This window comes from Somniosus microcephalus, chromosome 6 (assembly GCF_052327205.1).
Source record: "Somniosus microcephalus isolate GS21.2 chromosome 6, FLI_Smic_1.0, whole genome shotgun sequence".
In the NCBI taxonomy this organism is placed as follows: Eukaryota; Metazoa; Chordata; class Chondrichthyes; order Squaliformes; family Somniosidae; genus Somniosus; species Somniosus microcephalus.
Window position 1 is genome coordinate 28,664,179 of NC_140992.1, and position 21,938 is coordinate 28,686,116.

The window sequence follows — 21,938 nt, forward strand, 5'->3', positions numbered from 1 at the left end:
TGAATAGATCTCCTGTGAAATAAGCTTAAACTTGGTGCCAACAGCTTGATTAATGATTATTTTTGATAATCAGCTGTTAAAAAGCCTCCCGAGTCACTCAGCATGAACTAAAATTGGAAGACAGGCAGGTGCCAGACATGGCACCTGAAACCTGACCCAAGGTGGAGCACCTGGTATCTTCTCCTTTCTCTGTGCTCAATGAGCCAGAGAAGATCAGCAATTATCATTTCTAAATGAGTGTCTGCCTTATCAGGGAAGTCAGCCATGAACTCTCAGTGCACTAATGTAATTTCACAAAAATAAACTACATCCAAACAACCTCATTAAGTATAGAAACAAGTATTCTTTTGTTTTAAAAATAGCGTAATCCTAACCTCATCCCAAAAACTTAACATGAGATACTGCCTTCACTATCCTGTGAACCTGTACCCCCAAATCCCTCTGCTCTTCAACAGCACCAAGTCTACTTTCATTCACAGTATAATTACTGCAGTTTTTTTTAAACCAAAATGCATCACCTTACACTTACTGACACTGAGTTCCACCTGCCACTTTCTGCCCACTATCAGACCGTTGTTCGCTATAGAATGTTATTTGTGGCGTGCAAAGTTTGTGCGAAATGCCAAACTGGTTGAGGATAAAGTTAATTAAATTGGTTGAACTGGCTCAGAACAACCCAGCAACACTGAGTAAACAAGGGGCCAAACCAACCTTAAGAAAATGGCTTGTAACGGTGGATCATTTTACATTCAAAGAAAGATGAAAGTAACAGGCTTTAAGAGAAATCACTTTATTCATTTTGACATTCTATTCAGACGAACAAAAATTATTTGTTGTTTGGTCTACTTTTAATACTAACACAGTCATCCTCACATTGGCCCAGAAATTCGGGTCGGAGGCTTCCCGTGGGTGTAAGCCCCCGACCTGCACTTACCTAGCGCGCCGGCCGTTGTGCTGTGGGCCCGCGTGGGATTCCGATCCTGGGCCTCCTCCAACTGCCGGCGCGCAGTGCTTGCGTATCCCAGGGGCGCAGTTAGTTCGATGCGTCCCCTGGGATCACGTGGGCCATGGAGAGCCAATGGTAGCAGGGAATGCTTCATTCATAAGTTTGACAGGAAGAGCTGTCAAACCTATAAATGCTATAAGCCCCAAAACATCACTAAAACTTCAAATAAATTTTTTAAAAATCACATTTTTAAAATAACTATAAATTACATGAAATAACTATTTTAAACAATAATTTAAATTTTTGAAAAAATTAATTACATTTTCTAATGGGGCTAAAAATAAACTTACCTTTCTTTAAAGTATTTAAAAATAATAAACCTGTGGAAAAAGTGTTTTAATTTTAATTAATTCACCACTTACCTTGTTAAAAGCAGGCCTTGCGCCTGCTTTTTAAAAGTGTAACTGCTGGAGACTTACCCTCCCGGGAAAACCTGCAAAAAAAACATAAGTTCGATGCGCACGCGCTGCCTCTCTGGCGCACGCGTTTCACCGGTCAACCCCTTCTTTCAGGGGAATGGAAGGTCCGGTTTCCCGCGCACGTGCAGTGCATGCACGAAACCAGCACTTTCATTGGGCCTACGCGTGACAACTTGAGTTCTTTTTGTACCCTACCACTGTAATGGGTCACTTGCAATCAATCACTACGGCTTATTGAATTAGCCTACAGAATGTAATGTTCTTTTATTCCAAACAAATCCAAACGGTTTCAAGCAGAAAGTTGCATCAAGTTGCCAGTTTGACAGAGATCAATCTTGTGGCTACTCAGACGTTCACTTATAGCATGGGTCGATGGATAGTAACCAGGAGCAGGAACACTGAATGATTTTTCTCCTCCAAAACCCGGGCACTGAGGCTAATTACAGCATTCCCATTGCTGCCCAGCTGACCAAATAGAGAATGGATCAGAGTTCAAACCCAGGACCTCCTAGTCTATATAGCTCAGCTACTCATGCTCTTAACCAGCTGAGTAATTGAGAGAGCCTTCAATTATATGTTGGAAAGCAAAAAATACATCTGAACAAGTAATTGTAGGACAGTGGTAAGTATTAAACCCAAGTTTCAATTCTGCTTAGATCACACATTTGCTGCACTCTGAAAAAAGCTGCAAGTGTTGTAAATGATGGCCCAGAATTTGCAGTCAGCGGCGAAGCGAAAGCGTTCGCCGCTGGCCCCGAGGTATGCTTCGCACAAGGATCTCGCGATCCCTGTGTTGAGAACTTCGAGTTTTCCAACATTCAATTCAAATCATAGTGGGAATCCCCTAGTGTGAACTGCTGTGATGTCAACGGACTGTCTAAGCAGCCAAAACAAGACACAGAATTCTCACAGACAGCGAACCAGGAAGTGAGTAAGCTCTTAAAATTCTAACTTTTTAAAAATGTTAGAGAGAGCAAAACAAAGACTGGGGCTCTCACATGGGGAAAGGCAAACCTGAAATAAAGATGGACAAACATTTTTTTTAAATGTAAAAACATTTTTTTTTTAATTTCTTAAAAATGTTATTTTTTTATTAAAATGGACAAATTTCACACTGCACAAAATTAAAATGAGTTTCTCAGGCCCTTAGCCTTTGTTTAGCAGTTAATATGCTTTGAAAACCCCAGTTACACCTAATCCCTTTGAGTCTAACTTTCAGTGGGGAATTTAACAACGTACTTACTGCGGAAGAGCTAGGGGGCACAGCGCAGCCTGTGGCGGAGCAGTGAATGACAGACCGCAACTCCAGGATTTCCACATGCGCCTGCGTATGCACCAAATCCCAAAGTTGCGGTCAGTTTCAAAGGCGGAATGACGGCGAACGCTGCCAGTTCGTCGTCATCCTGACCGCAAACTCCGGGCCGATATTTACCAATGGCATCTTTCTGCAATTGGCAGTAAATGCGCAGTAACAATCAGCATTTTGTTTTTCAATTCCTACCACAGTCTCCCCAACATTTATCCATTTTCCCATGGGCAGAAGAATTTGTTGGAGGCCTGATCCCTAAATTCCACCAATGCCGCTGGGAAGAATGCAGCAGCAGTTTGGGGTGATTGCTCCCCTGGTTTTCCAAAATGCGTGTGGGGATATTCCTGGCCTCCACTTACTACCTTCCCAGACTTTGTGAAGAACAGGATATGGGGTCGGAAACTCAGTCTGGGGTTGGCTAGGATACTGAGGTTGCTAACAGTCTGGTTCAACCTGAAGTAGTGGCAAAGGAGGGGGATGGAATGTCGAGGGTGCAGAGTTCGGAGCAGGCTTCAGTCTTTCCAATGCTTAACTGGAGGAAATTGCGGCTCACCCATGACTGGATGTTGGACAAACAGTCTGACAACACAGAGGCAGTGGAGATGTTGAGAGAGGTGGTGGAGAGGTAGAGCTGTCTGTCGTCAGTGTGCATATGGAATCACAATACAGGAAACTTTTTTTTATCCGGCACCGACGGGACCGGCGTGGCGCCGGTTTATCAAAAAGTCCGGATTACAGAGAGGTATAGTAAAAGGTACAAGAGCTCCGTACACAGCAACAAATCCAGGCTTCCCTGTTGCTTAGCAACAGGTGCAGGAACCCCGGCCACAAGATCCAGGCATCCCTGTTGCTTAGCAACAGGTGCAGGAACCCGGTTACACAGCCACAGATCCAGGAACGGCCACTAATATGAAGTAAAACTTACCTGAACCTACTCCTGCATTTTGCCGGTTAACAGAGATTTCCGGTTATTTAGGTGCCAGTAAATCGAGAGTTTCCTGCATATAAGATGCAGGTTTGTGTCCATAATTTGCCTCCCCCATTTCATGGAAAGCAATCATCTCTTTCCCGTGTTTGGGAGGGGGGAGATGCAAATCAGGAAGGTACATCAACTTAATACCACAGTGAATTAGTTTACTGAAATAATAAACAAACATAAACAGTTGCAAAGCATATTTGTTACATATTCACTCTACTGCATGGACAACGGAAAGCAAGATTGGAACAGACCTTTGGTCACAATGGTTCAAGGACAGGAAATGGAAAATTTAAGGAGTGTTGTTGGTTCACGACATCTACATCTTTGACAAGTAACACATTTGTTTCACAACTTGGTTACTTTTATTTAACCAATTCTCTCTGATCTAGTTATTAGCAAAATAACTAATATTGAATCCTCATTAAAAACACTTTCATGAGAACATTGCTCATCTTGTGCTGCACAGTATAACATATTTCCAAAATGTGGACATAATGATCAGTCAGATCAAACGTTTTATTTGTTCTGAATGATCAACAACTCAGATAAAGAGATCACACGAAATTATACCAGTTTTTAAGAACCCGTATTTTGTTTTCCACCTCAGTTTAACATCTCATCTGAAAGACAGCGCCTCTGATAGTGCAGCACTCCTGCAGTACTACACCAGAGCGTCAGCCTGGATTTCATGCTCAAATCTCTGGAGTGGGACTTGAACCCACAACCTTCTGACTCAACAGCGAGAGTGTTACCATTCAGCCACAATGAACATTGTGAAAGTCTAAAATTAATAGTGCAAGAAGGCACCAAAGTTGAAAACAGTAGGGAAGAAAACAAGGTAAATAAATCAAGGAGAAGTGATTTGATCACACCAGCTCATTATATTGCAAGTAAATGGGTAAAAACATATTGAAAAATTCCGATTTTTAAAAATTATAAAACCAGAACTATCAAGAACACCACTATAAACACTAGTTACAATCCCCTAGATCTTGCTAGGTTAGAATTCTCTATTACAAAGATGTTTTTATGCCAATGCCTCAGGATAAAGGGTAGCACATTCAGGGCTGAGATGAGAAGAAATTTCTTCACACAGAGGGTGGTGAATCTTTGGAATTCTCTACCCCAGAGGGCTGTAGAGGCTCAGTCATTGGGTATATTCAAAACAGAAGTCGATAGATTTCTGACTAGTAAGGGCAACAAGGGATATGGCGATAAGGCCGGTGAATGGAGTTGAGGCAGAAGATCAGCCATGATTTCATTGAATGGCGGAGCAGGCTCGAAGGGCCGAATGGCCAACTCCTGCTCCTATTTCTTATGTTCTTATGTTCAATGTTATACCTACCACCTGGTATGAGTTGCTACTCCCGAGACAACATCAGTCCATCTACTGAAGTTGCCATAGTCACATTATATTGGCTAAACTCATGGGATGTGTAGTCACCTGAAACTTGGAGTTCTGCCACACATTCACATGACTCTTGGCCTGAATAGGACAGGATATGCTTCCTTTTTAACTAAACTGGAGTATCTGCTGCCAACCTGAGGAAGGAACTGGATTCTCACTAGTAGGTAGGTATAAGAAGCTGTCTTTACATATGTTATGTGCATTTGATTATATTGTGTTGCGTCAGCTGCTCATGTCACATGGCAGCCAACAATACGTTACTTAACCACCGGAGCTCCGAGTAGAGCGCTTGTTTTGGGAGTCTCGTATCGGGCATGCGGACAATGTGACCCGTCCATCGGAGCTGATTGAGCGTGGTCAGAGCTTCGATGCTGGGGATGTTGGCCTGAGCAAGAACACAGACATTGGTGCGCCTATCCTGCCAATGGATTTGCAGGATCTTGCGGAGGCAGCGTTGGTGGTACCTCTCCAGTGCTTTGAGGTGCCTGCTGTACATGGTCCATGTCTCTGAGGCATACAGCAGGGCAGGTATCACTGCTGCCCTGTAGACCATGAGCTTAGTGCCGGGTTTGAGGTCCTGGTCTTCAAACACTCTCTTCCTCAGGCGACCGAATGCTACACTGGCACACTGAAGGCGGTGTTGGACTTTGTCGTCGACGTCTGCCCTTGTTGACAGGCAAGAGAGCCCCAGGTGGGCAGAGGAAACGCTTCAAGGACACCCTCAAAGCCTCCTTGAAAAAGTGTAACATCCCCACCGACAACAATCAGGGCTGTTTTGAATTTAGCATCTTTCACACTGCAGAAATCTTACCATTACAAGGGCATTAAGCTGGATTTATATTACAGTGCTGCCACCTTAGTCAGGACTATCTCCAGCAGCTGCTTTGTAGTACAAACGTGGTGGCATGGAGATGAACTTCAAGAGGTGACTCCCTCCCAGGCAACCAGCAAACATAAATGGCTGCTTGTGGACCTTATGGTTGTCATTTTTTCAGGTCACATGCAGTAGGCATTTCAGAACACCTGTACAGGTTATTGTTGCATTCCTGGCCTGTATGCATTTTGCTCCAACATCAATTAAGGTGCACAGTCAGAAATTTAAAGTTGCAAATGTACCACTGAAGCAACCGTACTTGCACAAGCTCACACATGCACAACTGTTTTAAAGTCACTATTGTACCTTTTTAAAACAGCTGCATTTGTATAAAGATTGTATGTTTCAGTAATGCCAAGGGTGCCCTGAAATCTGCCCTGTAACCTAAATGGAGTGAATTTCAATAAGCTGTAACAAATTGGAACATAGGAGGAGGCCATTCAGCCCTCGAGCTGTTCTGCCATTTGTTCAGATCAAGGTTAATCTGTACCTCAATTCCATTTACCCGCCTTTGCTCCATATCCTTTGATGCCCTTACACAACAAAAATGGAAATGGTTCTAATATAAGTAGGACATGAAGCAGGCATTGTCACCATACTGAAGAAGGTTCATTCAGTTGCCAGGAAAAATCTGCTCCAATAAAATCCAGTTCAGATTAAGAGTCTGCTGTGTTAGCCACCACAATAAGTTCACACTACAGTACACTGCATTAACTTTTGCTCTTTTTAAGTGTATAGATTTAAAGATAAAACTGTGACGCATGCAATGACAATACCCACTTCTCTGTTTACCAATGTGAATTACAAGGCACTTCACCAAATGACAATGCTCTTTCAACTTGTTGCATGGCTTTTGCTATCGCTGCATAACATTCCCATTTTTATCATTAAGAAATCTTTTTGCTAAGAGTCCAAGCTGGAAAACTTTAATCAATGTTAAAGTGAAATGCTTGGTAGTTTAATTTCCTTTTTAAATAGCTTACAACGCATTTTTAGAAACAATCATTGTAAAATCATGTGACAGATTTATAACCTTGCAACATTGTTAATCAGGCAGATGTTTAGACAGGTATTGGATGGTGATCAAAGGTTGCAAGGCTAAAGTCGAGCACCAGCATGTCCTTATATGGTCAGGAATCTAATTGCAGGAGAACAGGTGGATAGGCGGAGTTGTGTGCGGCTTTCAGGCTGCCCAGTTCTCAACTGTGAGTCAATTGCTCAGTAATTCACGTGTGTATTATTCAGGTTCCATTATTCCACAGACTGGGTATAGAGTTCTGCTACTAGGTACAGTCCATGTCTTTCATAACATCACATAGTTATCACTATACCTCAGTTCTTCTTGTACTGATCTTTTGTAGCAGAAGATTGCGTTTAATAGGATAACATTTCAAACTTTGTAGACATACACGCTATTTTTTTTTAAAAAATATACAATTATCAAAACTGTGTCTTCCTGTATACCAATCATCAATGTAGCATATAACAACGGAAAATGCTGGAAAAACTCAGCAGGCCAGGCAACATCCGTGGAGAGAGAAATAGAGTCAACGTTTCGAGTCAAACTCTTTGTCAACGTAGCATATAATATTGATTACTCTAAAGAAAAAGCCATTTAAAAAAATACACATGATTAGTAAAAACTATTATCATATAATTCCATGACGGTTGCAGACAATCGTAACATAAAAGCTCGGATGAGTTAGTAATGTAAAATTACGATTTATATCAGTGATTACGTCATGGAAGGCCAACAGTTAATTGGCAAAAATGCATCAATAATATCACCTCTTGTCAAAGCATTGGACTATATAAGAAAAAAAGTCCAAGGGTAATGTGGAGCCTGGTAATGTTAAGTACTATCTCTGAGAATGATTGTGGAAATAATGGGGTCAATATTATCCCCCACCACGACGGGCAGGAGAGGGTCGGTGGGGGATTAAACATTTAAAAAAATCGGGGAACGCGTCACCAACCCGCCGCATACACGCCTGCCGCCATTTTTATGGCAGTGGGTTGCATAGCGTACCTGTGTCCTATCTTGGAGAGGTGGGACACTTTATTACAGTATTTAAACCAGGCTCCCACAGCGCAACTGGGAGCCCAATTTAAATTTAACAATTACCAGTTGGGTTACCCAGGGCTTGGAAAACCCGGCAGCAAAATGGAGACGGAAACAGCCGGCTGCAGAAGGAAAGCTCTGTTTAGAGCACTCCTTGTGAGCCAGGAGGAGCAGGAGCGCTCCCCCAGCCCCTCAAGCAAACCTTCAGCCTCCCTTCTGACAATCGCAATCAGCCAAACCCCCCACACCCCAGATCTCGAGCTGCCTGCCCCGTGATGGGCCGGACCCTCCCCCGCCCGTCCAACCCCCGATCTCGAGCTGGTTGCCCCGCACTTGCCGATCCCCCCCACCAAGCCCCGATCTTTCTCTCCCTCACGACTGCCGGGCTCTTACTTCCCCACCACCTCCAAGCCCTGATCTTTTCCGTTTGCCGGGGACCATCCCCAACAGTCCCTGACTACGGCCTCCGACCGCTGGCTTTTCCGCTCGGCAGCTGGCCAGCCTGTCAAACCAGTCAGCTGCCAAGACGGAAACAGAATAAAAAATTGATAATGAGGTCCTGCCATTAAATTCAGCAGACCCTGCTAAACAACAATGCCTTTATTAGCACAGGTCCAATCTTACCACTAAAACATCACAACTCGATCATCTCAGGACTTCCTGTGCAAATCTTAACTCTATGAGAAGAGGTGGCAAATCTGATTTATGCATTCTAACCCCCTCAGGATATTGAACTATAAAACACTGGCACGAATCTAAAATTCAGTATACAGTTTGTTACAAAATTTGTTATGGTATTAAAAAGCAGACCGATAAGGAGCAGCATAACTATACACATTTCCACTTTAATTAGTGATCAAAAACTAATTCCTTTCTTTGGAAACATGGGCCTAGAAATTCAGTTGTTAGCGCCAGCCGCTAGTGTAGTGTATGTACTTTGAAGAAGGAACTATATTCTGCAGCCCCTGTATACTGCAGTACCAGTAGTGACCACCCCTGTATATAAGCCTGTGTAGTAACTTTGTATAGTTAGTTCCAGTTTTGTCTCCACTCAGTAAACACCTGTTATAACCAACTCCTGCAGTCCGTGTCTCAATTACACACGGACGTAACACTGGCGACGAACAGATCCGAACTTACCTACAGTTTTGCACCACCTCATGGGGATCCATCCCTGAAGCGAAGTTGTTAGAGGTCGAGGCCAGAAGGAAGAGAAAAAAAAACAAACAGAAGAAACGGGCGTCGACCGTGGGCAACCGCCTCTGATTCATCGAATTCGAAGATTTGCAGGAGAGGCTGTCGAGAGCGGGGCTTGGTTATCCTGTCTATGGTGTTCCAGCTAATCGGGCTGGTGGCAGGTAGTACACTGATCCTTCCTGGGCTGCGGCGGGCTAGAGCTCGATCGGGTGGCTTTTCAACGGGGCCGAGCAGCGTTGTCGAGAAGAGGAGAGAGAGAGGGTGGAGCACACAGGGCACGGCCGGTGCTACGAAGCCGGACAGCGTACAGACCCGAGAAGAGGGAGGAAAGTGTCCCGTAGGGTTTGCTCTGACGACGGGAACAGTAATTAAAATAAAAGAAATTAGAAGCGCAGAAAGCCGCGAGGAGCTGGTTTGCCATGGGGACCGCGGAGAGCGGCGTTAGCAGCAGCGCGGGGGGGGAAGTGCGCTAAGACCATAGGGCGTCGCCATCGAGGCATAAAAACGCCAGCAACAGCGCTAGCAGCAGCGGAGAAGACAGAAAGCGCGGGAGGCGCCATCTTAATCAATCGGTGAAGAAGGCAAAGCGCGGGAGGCGCCATCTTAGATCTCCAAGATGCCGAAGACTGGCAATATCACTGCCTTCGACAATGCAATAGAAGACTGGACCACGTATGTGGAAAGAGTCGAAGTATATTGCAAGGCAAATGAAGTAGCCGATGAGAAAAAGGCATCGGTACTACTAAACTTAATGGGCGCAAGAACGTACGGCCTATTGCGGAACCTGATCACTCCAGCCAAACCGATGGCGAAGAGTTTTAACGAAATTGTTGATATCCTACAGGAACACCTAAATCCTACACCGCTGCTGATAGCAGAAAGATTTAAATTCCACAAGAGAAATCAGCATAAAGATGAGAGCAATGCTGATTACCTTACGGAACTACACAAACTATCAAAGCACTGCCAGTTCGGAGCGGGACTGGCAGATACCCTACGGGACAAATTTGTCTGTGGACTCCTGAGTGAAGGAACCCAGAAGCGGTTACTCACAGAGAAAAAGCTGACGCTAAATAAGGCTTTCAGCGTGGCAGTATCGTACGAAGCAGCAGCAAGGGGAGCTGCGGAAATACAGCAAAAGCCACAGGAATACGGCACCCATGAAATGACACGGGGATTTGAAAAATGTTATTGCTGCGGCAGAACAAACCATGACCAGAAGGACTGCTGGTCCAAGGACAAAATACGCAGGCAATGCGGAAAGATGGGACACATTGCACGAGTTTGCAGGTCTGGGAAGAACACTAACGACAACAAAAAGGCTACTAAGGAACAGTACAGGAAAGTACAAAAGATGACGGACAGTAGTTCCGAAGACCAGAAGAGCGATAGTGAATCTGGGAACAAGAGACTAAGCTGTCTCAAACTTCACAACGTAATCGCAAAAGAGGATCACCGAACCATTTCGGTCACCCTCACGATAGCAGGGTCCCAAGTCAAAATGGAATTGGATACACGATCAGCCCTGACCGTCATGAATCGACGAGACTACGAGCGGCTATTCTCACACATACCCTTGAAAGACACATCCATTGTCTTGACGACATATACGGGGCAGAAAGTATACCCCAGAGGGAAAATAAGGGTGCCTGTCGAATACAACGGCAAGAAAATACGGAAATTGTATCTGTACATACTGCAAGATGGTGGACCACCGTTATTGGGACGTGAATGGATCAGAAAGATAAGTTTAGACTGGCACTCCATTCAGGCACTGACTGTGGCTGGTAAAAAGGATGACGACGTCACACCTGGACGATTGTCAAAAATCTTAGCTAACGCTAAAGAGGTATTTCAACAAGAACTGGGAACTCTTAAAGGCGTAACCGCCTCAATAAAAATAGAAGAGAATGCAATTCCCAAGTTTTTCAAAGCAAGACCGGTACCGTATGCAATTCGCCCAGCCGTCGAGGCAGAGCTGGAGAATCTGGAGAATGCAGGCGTGTTATCTAAGGTAGACTGGAGTGAGTGGGTGACACCCATCGTTCCTGTCATGAAGAAAACGTTAAACAATAAGTCTGAGGAGCCAAGGAAGGTTCGCATCTGTGGGGACTTCAAGGTGACTGTGAACCCAGTCCTTCACACAGTGCAGTATCCTCTCCCGAGGATAGAAGATATTTTTGCCTCACTATCTGGAGGGAAGCATTTTACAAAAATTGACCTAGCACAAGCATATTTGCAGATGGAGGTTGAAGAATCCTCTAGGAAGTATCTCACGATAAACACTCACAAAGGTCTTTACCAGTATAATCGACTGGTATTCGGAGTGCCATCAGCTCCGGCGATATGGCAAAGAGCGATGGAACAAGTCCTGCAAGGGATTCCGGGGACTCAGTGTTACTTGGACGACATCCTAGTGACAGGTGAAAATGACAGTGAACACCTTGCCAACCTAGAGCAGGTGCTCACTAGACTGAGAGAACATGGGCTACGAGCCAATCGCCCCAAGTGCGAGTTTTTTAAGAAACAGATATCGTATTTGATGCGCTATCAACAACACCAAAGACTACGAGATGGACTTGTATGAAGTAGGCTTTTATTGACTAAGAACTGGAGCATGCCTCTGCTAGTGAATCCATCCTAACAGCTCCCGGGGGAAGGGTGGTGAGTCACCTTTATACCCGGGCTTAGGGGTGGAGCCAGGGGTGGAGACATGCCCGGACTTGTACAGAGTTAACAGTGGTTTACCACAGTATTGTGGCCACGTGATTGGTGAAGAGGGGTTACATAAGTCCCCTGACAAAATTGAAGCGGTAGTTAAGGCTCCAGCGCCTGAAAATGTGTCGCAACTGAGGTCATTCCTCGGATTGGTGAATTATTACCATAAGTTTTTGCCAAATTTGTCCACAATTCTGCACCCACTGAACGCCCTACTACAAACTGGAGTAGCATGGAAATGGAGCAATGAATGTAAGCGGGCCTTTCAGAAGAGTAAAGACCTAATCACTTCAAGAGAAGTATTGGCTCACTACAACCCATCACTACCGATAAGACTGGCGTGTGATGCGTCTCCCTGCGGCATTGGAGCGGTACTGTCACATAAATTCCTTGATGGTTCAGAGAGGCCGATAGCTTTTGCGTCACGCTCGTTAACTTCAGCCGAGCGTAACTACGCCCAGATTGACAGAGAGGCCCTCAGCCTGGTGTGGGGGGTGAAGAAGTTCAATCACTACCTGCACGGTCAGAAATTTACTCTACTAACTGATCATCAACCTCTTGTCTCCATTTTCAACCCTCAGAAGGGCGTCCCGATAATGACAGCACAACGGCTACAGAGGTGGTCCCTTTTCCTAGGGGCACACCAATATGACATCGAGTACAAAGGAACTAAACAGCATGGGAATGCTGATGGATTGTCGCGCCTACCGTTGCCGACGGTGGAAGAAGCACCTGCAGTGGATCCTGTGGAGATATTCCACTCGACCATAGTCGAATGTCTACCTGTGACGAATGCAAACATAGAAAAGGAAACACGAAATGACCCGACACTCTCCAGGGTCTATGATTTAACGGTGAAGGGATGGCCAGCACATGGCGAACCACTGTTGCCAGCATTCTCGCCGAGAAGAGAACAGCTGTCAGTGTGCCGAGAAACCTTGATGTGTGGATCCAGAGTAGTAATTCCACCCAAATTGAAGGATAGAGTGCTCAATGAGCTCTGTGAGGGTCATCTGGGAGGGGTAAAAATGAAGAACTTAGCCAGAGCGTTTGTGTGGTGGCCGGGAATTGATAGAGAAATCGAAGAGATGACCAAGAGCTGTACAGGATGCCAGAAGGTCCAAAACGCCCCACCACAAGCCCCTCCACATCCATGGGAGTGGCCCTCATCTCCATGGCAAAGGGTGCACATTGATTTTGCTGGTCCATTTATGGACTCAATGTTTTTAATTGTGGTGGATGCACATTCAAAGTGGCCAGAGGTAATAAAAATGTCCTCAACCACCACAGAAAAAACGATCACAGTCTTACGAACCATATTCGCCAGAAATGGGCTGCCTGAACAGATTTGCTCCGACAATGGACCACAGTTTGTGTCTGAAGAGTTCCGGAGGTTCTTAAAGAACAATGGTGTTAAGCATTACACATCCGCCCCATATCATCCAGCCACCAATGGATTGGCTGAGAGGTTCGTTCAAACATTCAAGAAGGCTATCAAGGCAATGGGTAATGAAGACATACCCCTACAACAGAAGGTGGATAACTTCTTGTTTGCCTACCGGAATGCGACACATGCGGTTACCAACCAAACTCCAGCCATGATGTTCTTCAATCGAAGACTACGATGCCGCTTGGATTTGGTTAAGCCAAACATCAGAAGAGATGTGGAGAACAGGCAGTTTCAGAATATGAATGAAAGGCCGACCAGGAGTTTTAAGATAGGTCAACCAGTTTTGGCCCGGGACTACCGCACAGAGAAATGGCAGCCAGGAACAATCTGCACACGGCAAGGACCTCTAATGTATACCGTGGATGTTGGAGAGAGCATTGTAAGACGTCATGCTGACCAGATTCTAGAGTCACTGGAAAACGTCAAATCCACACCACGATCCGATACACCTGGTGATGAAACCGAAGTACCAATTGCATCTACCTCAGAATCGGTGATATTGGAAGCAGACGAACCAAACAACGACGTTGATCCTGAATCAACTTTGCCAGAAGAACCTGATACCCCAAAGAGGCGTTATCCAGACAGAATCAGGAAGCCTCCTCAAAGACTGAATTTATAATTGTTTAACTTCAGCTAATGTGTATAGCAACTGTAATTGTAAATATGTTATTTAATTATTAATCGAATGTTATGTACTGTTTAGCTAAAAGGGGAGGAATTGTACTTTGAAGAAGGAACTATATTCTGCAGCCCCTGTATACTGCAGTACCAGTAGTGACCACCCCTGTATATAAGCCTGTGTAGTAACTTTGTACAGTAGTTCCAGTTTTGTCTCCACTCAGTAAACACCTGTTATAACCAACTCCTGCAGTCCGTGTCTCAATTACACACGGACGTAACAGCTAGCACCTTAGGAGGAAGAGAAGTGGGACGCTAAGCGGCTTGCGCCTGGGTGCGGCGCGATCTGCGCCTCTCGCGAACTTCACTCAAGATTTAGCGGCGGCGCTAAACCGCAGTGCCCGCTCAGCTGCACGCGCAGATCCTGACGTCATTTCATGGTGCAACGCCCTTGGTGCGCCCCGAACCGGAGCTTCAGTGGCACTGCCCTTCCTTGCGCCTGGTGCCCCCAGCGACTGGTAGAGGGGAACGGTTCCCAGTCGCTGCGGGGCGCGGGGGGCGCTATTTAAAGGGGACTCCTCCTGCATTATAAGTGGCAGCCATTTTGTGCCAATCCTTCTGTGTGAGAGACAAAGGCAGAGAGCTTTCTGCTTTGACTCAGCGCTCGCACAGGTACTTCTGGCTTCAGGCCAGAGCTTTGCACTTGGATTTCACTTTCAGTGCCATAGCCTTGAGTCGCCACATATAATGGGGGCTGCAATGGGTGGAAACGTTGGCTTTCTGCATTGCATTCAAAGGGATCCGAGACGCTGTGAGAGAGTGCCAGTCATGGCCAGACAGAGAAGGGCCAACAGGCGTCGGCACAGGAGGCCTTACCCACCCAGGATATACCGCCAGCAGTTCTCATATCTGAACATGTCTGAGGAGCAGTGTGTTCGGAGGCTGCGATTCAGAAGGGAGGTGGTCACTGAGATCTGCCACCTGCTTCGCACAGATCTGCAGCCACAGCTGAGGAGCAGGACGTCTCTGTCGGTGGCAGTGAAGGCGACGGTGGCTCTCAACTTCTATGCCACCGGCTCCTTCCAATCCACTACTGGGGACATTACCAACATCTCCCAGTTCGCGGTACATTGCTGCATCCGCCAGGTGAACAATGCCCTTTTCAGAAGGAGACGTCAGTACATCTCCTTCCCCATGACCCTGGACAAGCAGCAAGAGCGTGCAATGGGATTTGGAAGAATAGCGGGCTTCCCCATGGTCCAGGGCGTAGAACTGATGAACCAGCAATGGTCAGGCCTTGCTTCAGGGCTGCAGTGTGCAGGGCATGGCAGCCAAACAAGTCGACCCTCCCCCTTTAAGAGCTGACCGGCGCCAGCGTGTCTGCCTTCATTCAGAAACTCGCCGCACCTGCGCTGCGCCCGCCCTCGGTGGTTGCGCCCCGGATCGCCAGCTTAGCGCCTTATGATAGTCATGCATCTCCTGCTTTAGCGCAGCAGCAACCTCTTGGGGCAATGCAACTGAATATTGGCGAAGGTGGCACTAAGTTGCGCTGGGCGTTAAATTTAGCGAACGCCCAGCTGTAGCGCCCCAAACGTGGCTATACTGAATTTCTAGGCCATGGAATATTAGATTTATGGTGGCAATAGGTATAATATCAATTAAATGTATTATTTTAAAATTATTTCCAAAATATGCAGATTAAGTTTTATGACAAAAGAAGCTTTCCTTTAAAATTAAAAATATTATGTTAGACCTTTTTAAATTAAAAAATAAATGGTCTAGGACTCAAACAGCAGCATTATTATCTCAGTGGAAAGCTTTTGAGCAGGCTCATTCTCCGAAAGAGCCAGGAGAGAACTAATCTCAATGCTTCACTTCAGCTGTGCCGTGCTAACTGATGCGGAACGTTCATGTTGAATTTATTCCATGACCTTTTTAATTCAACAGTTCAGGATTTTAAACACCATTTCTCTTTCAACAGTTGTATGCTGTATGATTCTGTGTAATATTAAATCCCTGTGGCCTCAGACCACACTTTTTGATTACACCTCGATGAAGCAGAGAGGATTTTTTTCTACATTAAAGGGTGATTTCTATATATGCAAATTGCTGCTGTTGTTGACGACTCGCCATCTAGTTTAACATGGTCAGAGCTCTCTACATTTTGCTAGTGTAAATATCAGTGTGCTGTACATCCACCCAGCTGTGCTCGGAGTAAGCTTTTGCGGGGTGTTTCACAGTCTCTCTACCCACCTCCACTGTGCTTGAAATTACTCTAGCAGGTCTCCTACTCCAACACTGGCTAGTCCCCTGGCCCAGTTTGTTTGGGGGAAACCCTCAACCCTGCACAACGGCACCAGTACCCACCAGAACTGTCTGGGTAGATTCTGCATCAGCTTGCCAGCCCCTGCCTGGTTCCTTGTAACTGCACAGGCTTCCTTCTTCCTGTATATTAGCATTCAAGTTGTTCCAACAATGTATCAGACTCCAACTTTTTATCCAAATATCCAAAATATACAATCTAATCTCACTTGGCTAAGGCTACATCCTTTGCTCCCGAAAATAAAATGATTGCAGTCACACCTACTCTCTAACTTATTGTTTGTCGCCTGATGTAGGTGTATAAATATCAGACAACAATCTGTATCACCCAAACCTTCCATTCACCCAGTGGTGATTGGGTGCAAATTCTTTAACATATCCCATGAAACCGGGATTGCCACAGTGGTTCTGACATATTTTGTTGTGAAATGGCACAACTGTCCCCCTGACTGTACCAGTCACTTATTTTAACTGAGGGCAGTGTTTGATTGTTTTGACATAGTGTAAGTAGCATTTAGACACAAAATGATGACAAACCATGAAAAGATAGTGTTTACTGAAATTATATGGACATAACCACTGTGGCAGCACGGTGGCATAGTGGTTAGCACTGTTGCCTCACAAGCGCCAGGGACCTGGGTTTGAATCCAGCCTCGCGTGACTGTCTGTGTGGAGTTTGCACATTCTCCCCGTGTTTGCGTGGGGTTTCCTCCGGGTGCTCTGGTTTCCTCCCACAGTCCAAAGATGTGTGGGTTAGGTGGATTGGCTATGATAAATTGACCCTTAGTGTTAGGGGGGATTAAATACGTGGGGATAGGGTGGGATATGTGTTGGTGTAGGGGTTATGGGGATCGGGTGGGATATGTGTCGGTGCAGGCTCGATGGGCCGAAATGGCCCCTATCTGCACTGTGGGGCTTCTGTGATTCTGTGAAGATGACAATTTAGAAAGAACTCACACACCTAATAGCATACCCTAAGTAAAAAGCTATCAGTAACATTTATCCTTTCTCATTATTTTAACAAGTAGTGTAACACCACCAATACCTGACTGGCCTCCCATCTTCCACTCTATGTAAACTTGAGCTCATCCAAAACGCTACTGCCCGGGTCCTAACTCGCACCAAGTCCCATTTACCATCTCTCTCTTGTGCTCGCTGACCTACATTTGCTCCCTGGCACCCGGTCCAGCAACACCTCTATATTAAAATTCCCATCCTGGTTTTCAAATCCCTCCATGGCCTCGCCCCCTACCTATCTCTGTAACCTCCTCCAGCCCTACAACTCTCTGAGATCTCCGCACTCCTCCAATTCTGGCCTCTTGTGCATCCCCAATTTTAATCGCCCCACCATTGGTGGCTGTGCCTTCAGCTGCTTAAGCCCCAAGCTCTGGAATTCCCTCCCTAAATCTTTCCATCTCTCTACCTCTTTCTCCTCCTTTAAGATGCTCCTTAAAACCTACCTCTTTGGCCAAGCTTTTGGTCATCTGTCCTAATATCTCCTTATGTGGCTCGGTGTCAAATTTTGTTTGATAACTCTCTTGTGAAGCGCCTTGGGATGTTTTACTACGTTAAAGATGCTATATAAATGCAAGTTGTTGTTGATGTAAAAAGCAATTCCACCTTATCAATAAATGGCTACTCTAATCATCTGAAAATTTAGGCTTGGTCAAGATGACAACAATGTTTCAAGATACAGCTCTTTATCGTGTCCATACATAATGCACAATTACATCAGTAACTTGTTGCCTCTGATAGTAGAAATAACGCTTTGATTAAAAAAATTAAATTCTGTAGTAGATCTGTTGCTGCATAAACTTTTTTCACCAGCCAGTTTGTCAGCTCTTTGGAGTGAATTGTTTCAGGGATATAGCTTACATGACATTACACTATTAATAGCACTGAATTTGTTGGTGAGGAAAGCAAAGAGGAAATGAATTTGCAAATCATATTAATCTAAATTGGCGGCCGCGCTTTCAGCTGCCCTGGCCCTAAGCTAGCTGTGGCTCAGTTGGTAGCCCACTCGCCTCTGAGTCAGAAGGTTGTGGGTTCAAGTCTCACTCCAGGGACTTGAGCACACAAAGCTAGGCTGACACTCCAGTCCAGTGCTGAGGGAGTGCTGCACTGTTGGAGGTGCTGTCTTTTGGATGAGACGTTAAACCGAGGCCCCGTCTGCTCTCTCAGGTGGAAGTAAAAAATTCCATGGCACTATTTCGAAGAAGAGTAGGGGAGTTATTCCCGGTGCCCTAGCCAATATTTATCCCTCAACCAACATAAAAACAGATTATTATCGCTGTTTGTGGGAGCTTGCTGTGCGCAAATTGGCTGCTGCATTTCCCACATTACAACAGTGACTCCACTTCAAAAGTACTTCATTGGCTGTAAAGCGCTGTGAGACGTCCGGTGGTCCTGAAAGGCGTTATATAAATGCAAGTCTTTCTTTCTCTGGAATTTCCTCCCTAAATCTCTCCGCCTCTCTACCTCTCTCTCCTTTTTTAAGATGCTTCTCTTTGATCCAGCTTTTGGTCATCTGTCCTGATATTTCTTTCCGTGGCTCGGTGTCAAAAATGTTTTTTTTTATTGATATCACTCTTGTTAAGCACCTTGGGAAGGTTTTACTATGTTAAATGCGCTATATAAATGTAAGTTGTTGTTGTTGTAAATTGGTTTAAATAACTCAAATGGTGCTGATCGGATGACAATAAGTTGATAATGTCTTCATAAGGTGCACAGAAGTTAACATGTACTTTGAGAACTTTAAAGCTCTGCAGAATCTCCTGCACAGTTATATTTGGGGATGTGAAAACATAGGGTCATCGGTTTTCAATATTTCATATTGTACATCAAGAATATGCATATCAGATAAACAGAACTATAGGCAAGATCAAGCTGAATCAAATATAAAACACTACTTGGTGGGAAATAAAAAGTTGTTTTCCAGCAAATAAAAAAGTTTGATTATTTTTCTTCTGATTTCCTTAAATTTACCACACCGTGCTCTCACCCCAGTTAAGGGCCTTGGGGTAGAGATCAGTCTACGCTGCCCTTTATACAGCTGTTTCAAAGTGTGCAAGAGCACTCTTTTTGTGACTGGATCAATACTTTCTCCTGCCTCTGTTCATCACCTCCGCACAGCAACGTAGCAAAAGGTCTCAAACTCAGCATAGGCGAATTGCAGGCAAAAGCCCATATCCATCCACTCCAGGTAGTTCCCACGTTGCCACTGAACTACCTTGGCATACATATTTGTTATCCATCATTGCTACATACATTATGGAATACTTATATTTAATCCTTCACAATTGCAATTAAATAAAAAAAATGAATGATTCATTGCCAGAAATACTCTATGTGATATTGCGGCTGTCAATTTTAATGAGGATTTTACCAAGTTAGATGTTTCATGTGCCTGAGTATATTATACTCAAAATGCTAGTACTCCAAGCTTAATTCCTGAATAAAGGATGCTCTCTAGGTTACAGTCTGCTGAATAAAAAGTTTATAAACTCCGAAAAAAAGCAATATTGGTTTAACCACAGGGCAAACCAAAATACTTTAGATCCCTTCCAAATACATGTAATGCATTTGTATTTTAATTTTGAAAAAATTAGGATACTTTGCACAATCATTACTGGTCGAAAAAATAATTGTTGCAATGAAGCGTGGGTCATTTTCACTGAAAGGTTTTGTGTAGATTTATCAAAGAATTAACTCTGCAACATTGAACAAATAACTGTTTTTAAATGAAACAAGTGTAAAAATCATAAAGAACTCTTCATAACATTATGATTCCTATCTGCTTAGTTTTATAGCAAAGGATTGGTGTAACATTAAAACCGAATTCAATCCAAGATCTGAAAAGCAAACTAAAAAAAAAATTGGTTAGCAACAATAGTCTGATCGTGCATCGCACGCACTGACCAAAATTCCACCTCCAAAGTTTTATGAGCCCTATAATCTAACACATAAAAGTAGTCGAAGTCCTCCGAGGGACAAGGCACACAAAGTTTAATTTGAACAATCCTTTAATTGGGGGGGGTGGGGGGGGTGGGGAAAACCCAGCCAGTTCAAATAGAGATCAACTTGCCAATAGTTACGGTTTTCAAAGAACGGCAGTGTCTTGCCATACAGAATTAAACCGCAAATTTCACTCACCAATACTATAACTTTATCCTTGGGTAAATTTTTAAAGTATTTTTAAAAATTTGCAAAATCTACATTACTTACTGAATGAATATGCTCCGCTCCTGAAAGCAGGTGCCAGGGTGTTCTTGACACTGGCGCAGCTCTGCTCCGGGAGTGGCAGCATTGTGATGTCACTTTGTTGACAGCCCGCCCAGGGCTCCAGGTGCTTCCTTCGCCGTCAACTGCGAGCGTCAATCAAATGAGGGAGCCAATCGAATAGGGAGGCGGGGTTCCAGGTAGGACAATTGTTTGGGAGGGGGGAGGGGTGACGCTAATGTAGCAACGGTTGCTATGGCCAGTGAAGGACTCTCACGCAGTGAACCCAGGCGGAATGCGGACCATAAACACCGGGCGCCTTCCCCTGCATTTCCCGTCTCAACTTTTCAGGCCAATGTGGGCAACTTTTGGACAAACAGTGGACAAAAGAACAAAAATGCGCAGTGCCACCATAAGTAAAAGTACAGCAGGTTTTTTTGTGGGGTATTTTAAACCAACACTGGACACAAGGTTTTCCGATGGATAATCAAGTTGTCTTTATTACACCTGGGGAGACAATCTGCTCTGTCTTAGCCAGACTTCTCCAAATTGTTACAGCAAACACTACAATTTTTATACATTACAATACACATGTGCAGCTCATTCATAATTCATTCCTGCCACCTGATTGGACCTTGGCCCCGCATGCATCTTCACTGATTGGTTGCCTATGCCGCGTTACATTAAAGTCCCGCCTTTATTATCGGAAAAGTATATATCCGCTATCCCACAAGCTGTTGTTGCACCTATGACCTTTGTTTATGCCAGATGGGGTCTCACCAACATTGTACTTCTGACTCATTGTCCTGCTTTCCTGCCTCTCTAGGCCTTTTTACTTCCAACTCATTGTTTTACTTTCCTGCCAGAACAGAACCCACATCCTCTAGGCCTCTTATGGTTCAACATCCGACTATTTGCAATTGTCTCTAAGTGACACAGTATGCAGCCGTTAATCATTCTAACACTACTGCTTAGGTTATCTCAACTGCCAGTTCAGCAATTTAGAAAAAGCTTACTACTGCAAAGGCCTATTACATTATTGTCTTTATTACACCATTCAGTGAAACTGCCAGCGATGTCAGTTTAACTCTTTCCCCACTGCAAGGTTCATCGTTGTATGACAGTTAAAGCCAGGTTCAAGTGTGGCTTGTAATTCTTCATCTGAGTTGGCACGGTCAGTTTTAAGTGTCAACTTGGCTCAGCTGGTACCCTAGAAGGTTATAAGTTTAAGCACCAGTCTTTAGGCCTGGTGCTTAGGCTGATAGGTCAGTATTGAGAAAGTCCTGCATTGTCTAAGGTGTCATTTTAGGTGGATGTAAAAGATCCCCTGGCACTATTCAAAGAAGAGCATGAGG

At 44.7% G+C, this 21,938-nt stretch overlaps 1 protein-coding gene across 2 annotated transcripts in view; it reads right to left on the reverse strand.

Annotated features, from left to right (window-relative positions):
• The window catches only part of LOC147115554 (plastin-1-like), a 203,946-nt gene extending 183,253 nt beyond the window's left edge, over positions 1-20,693 (reverse strand). Inside the window, exon 1 of one of the 2 annotated variants that reach the window (XM_085989883.1) lies at positions 20,590-20,692. The gene's annotated coding sequence lies outside the window, so the exon portion shown is untranslated. Of the gene's footprint in view, positions 1-20,589 lie in introns of both variants that reach the window. The other variant, XM_085989887.1, reaches the window with a different exon arrangement.
• Positions 20,694-21,938: the final 1,245 nt, after the last annotated feature.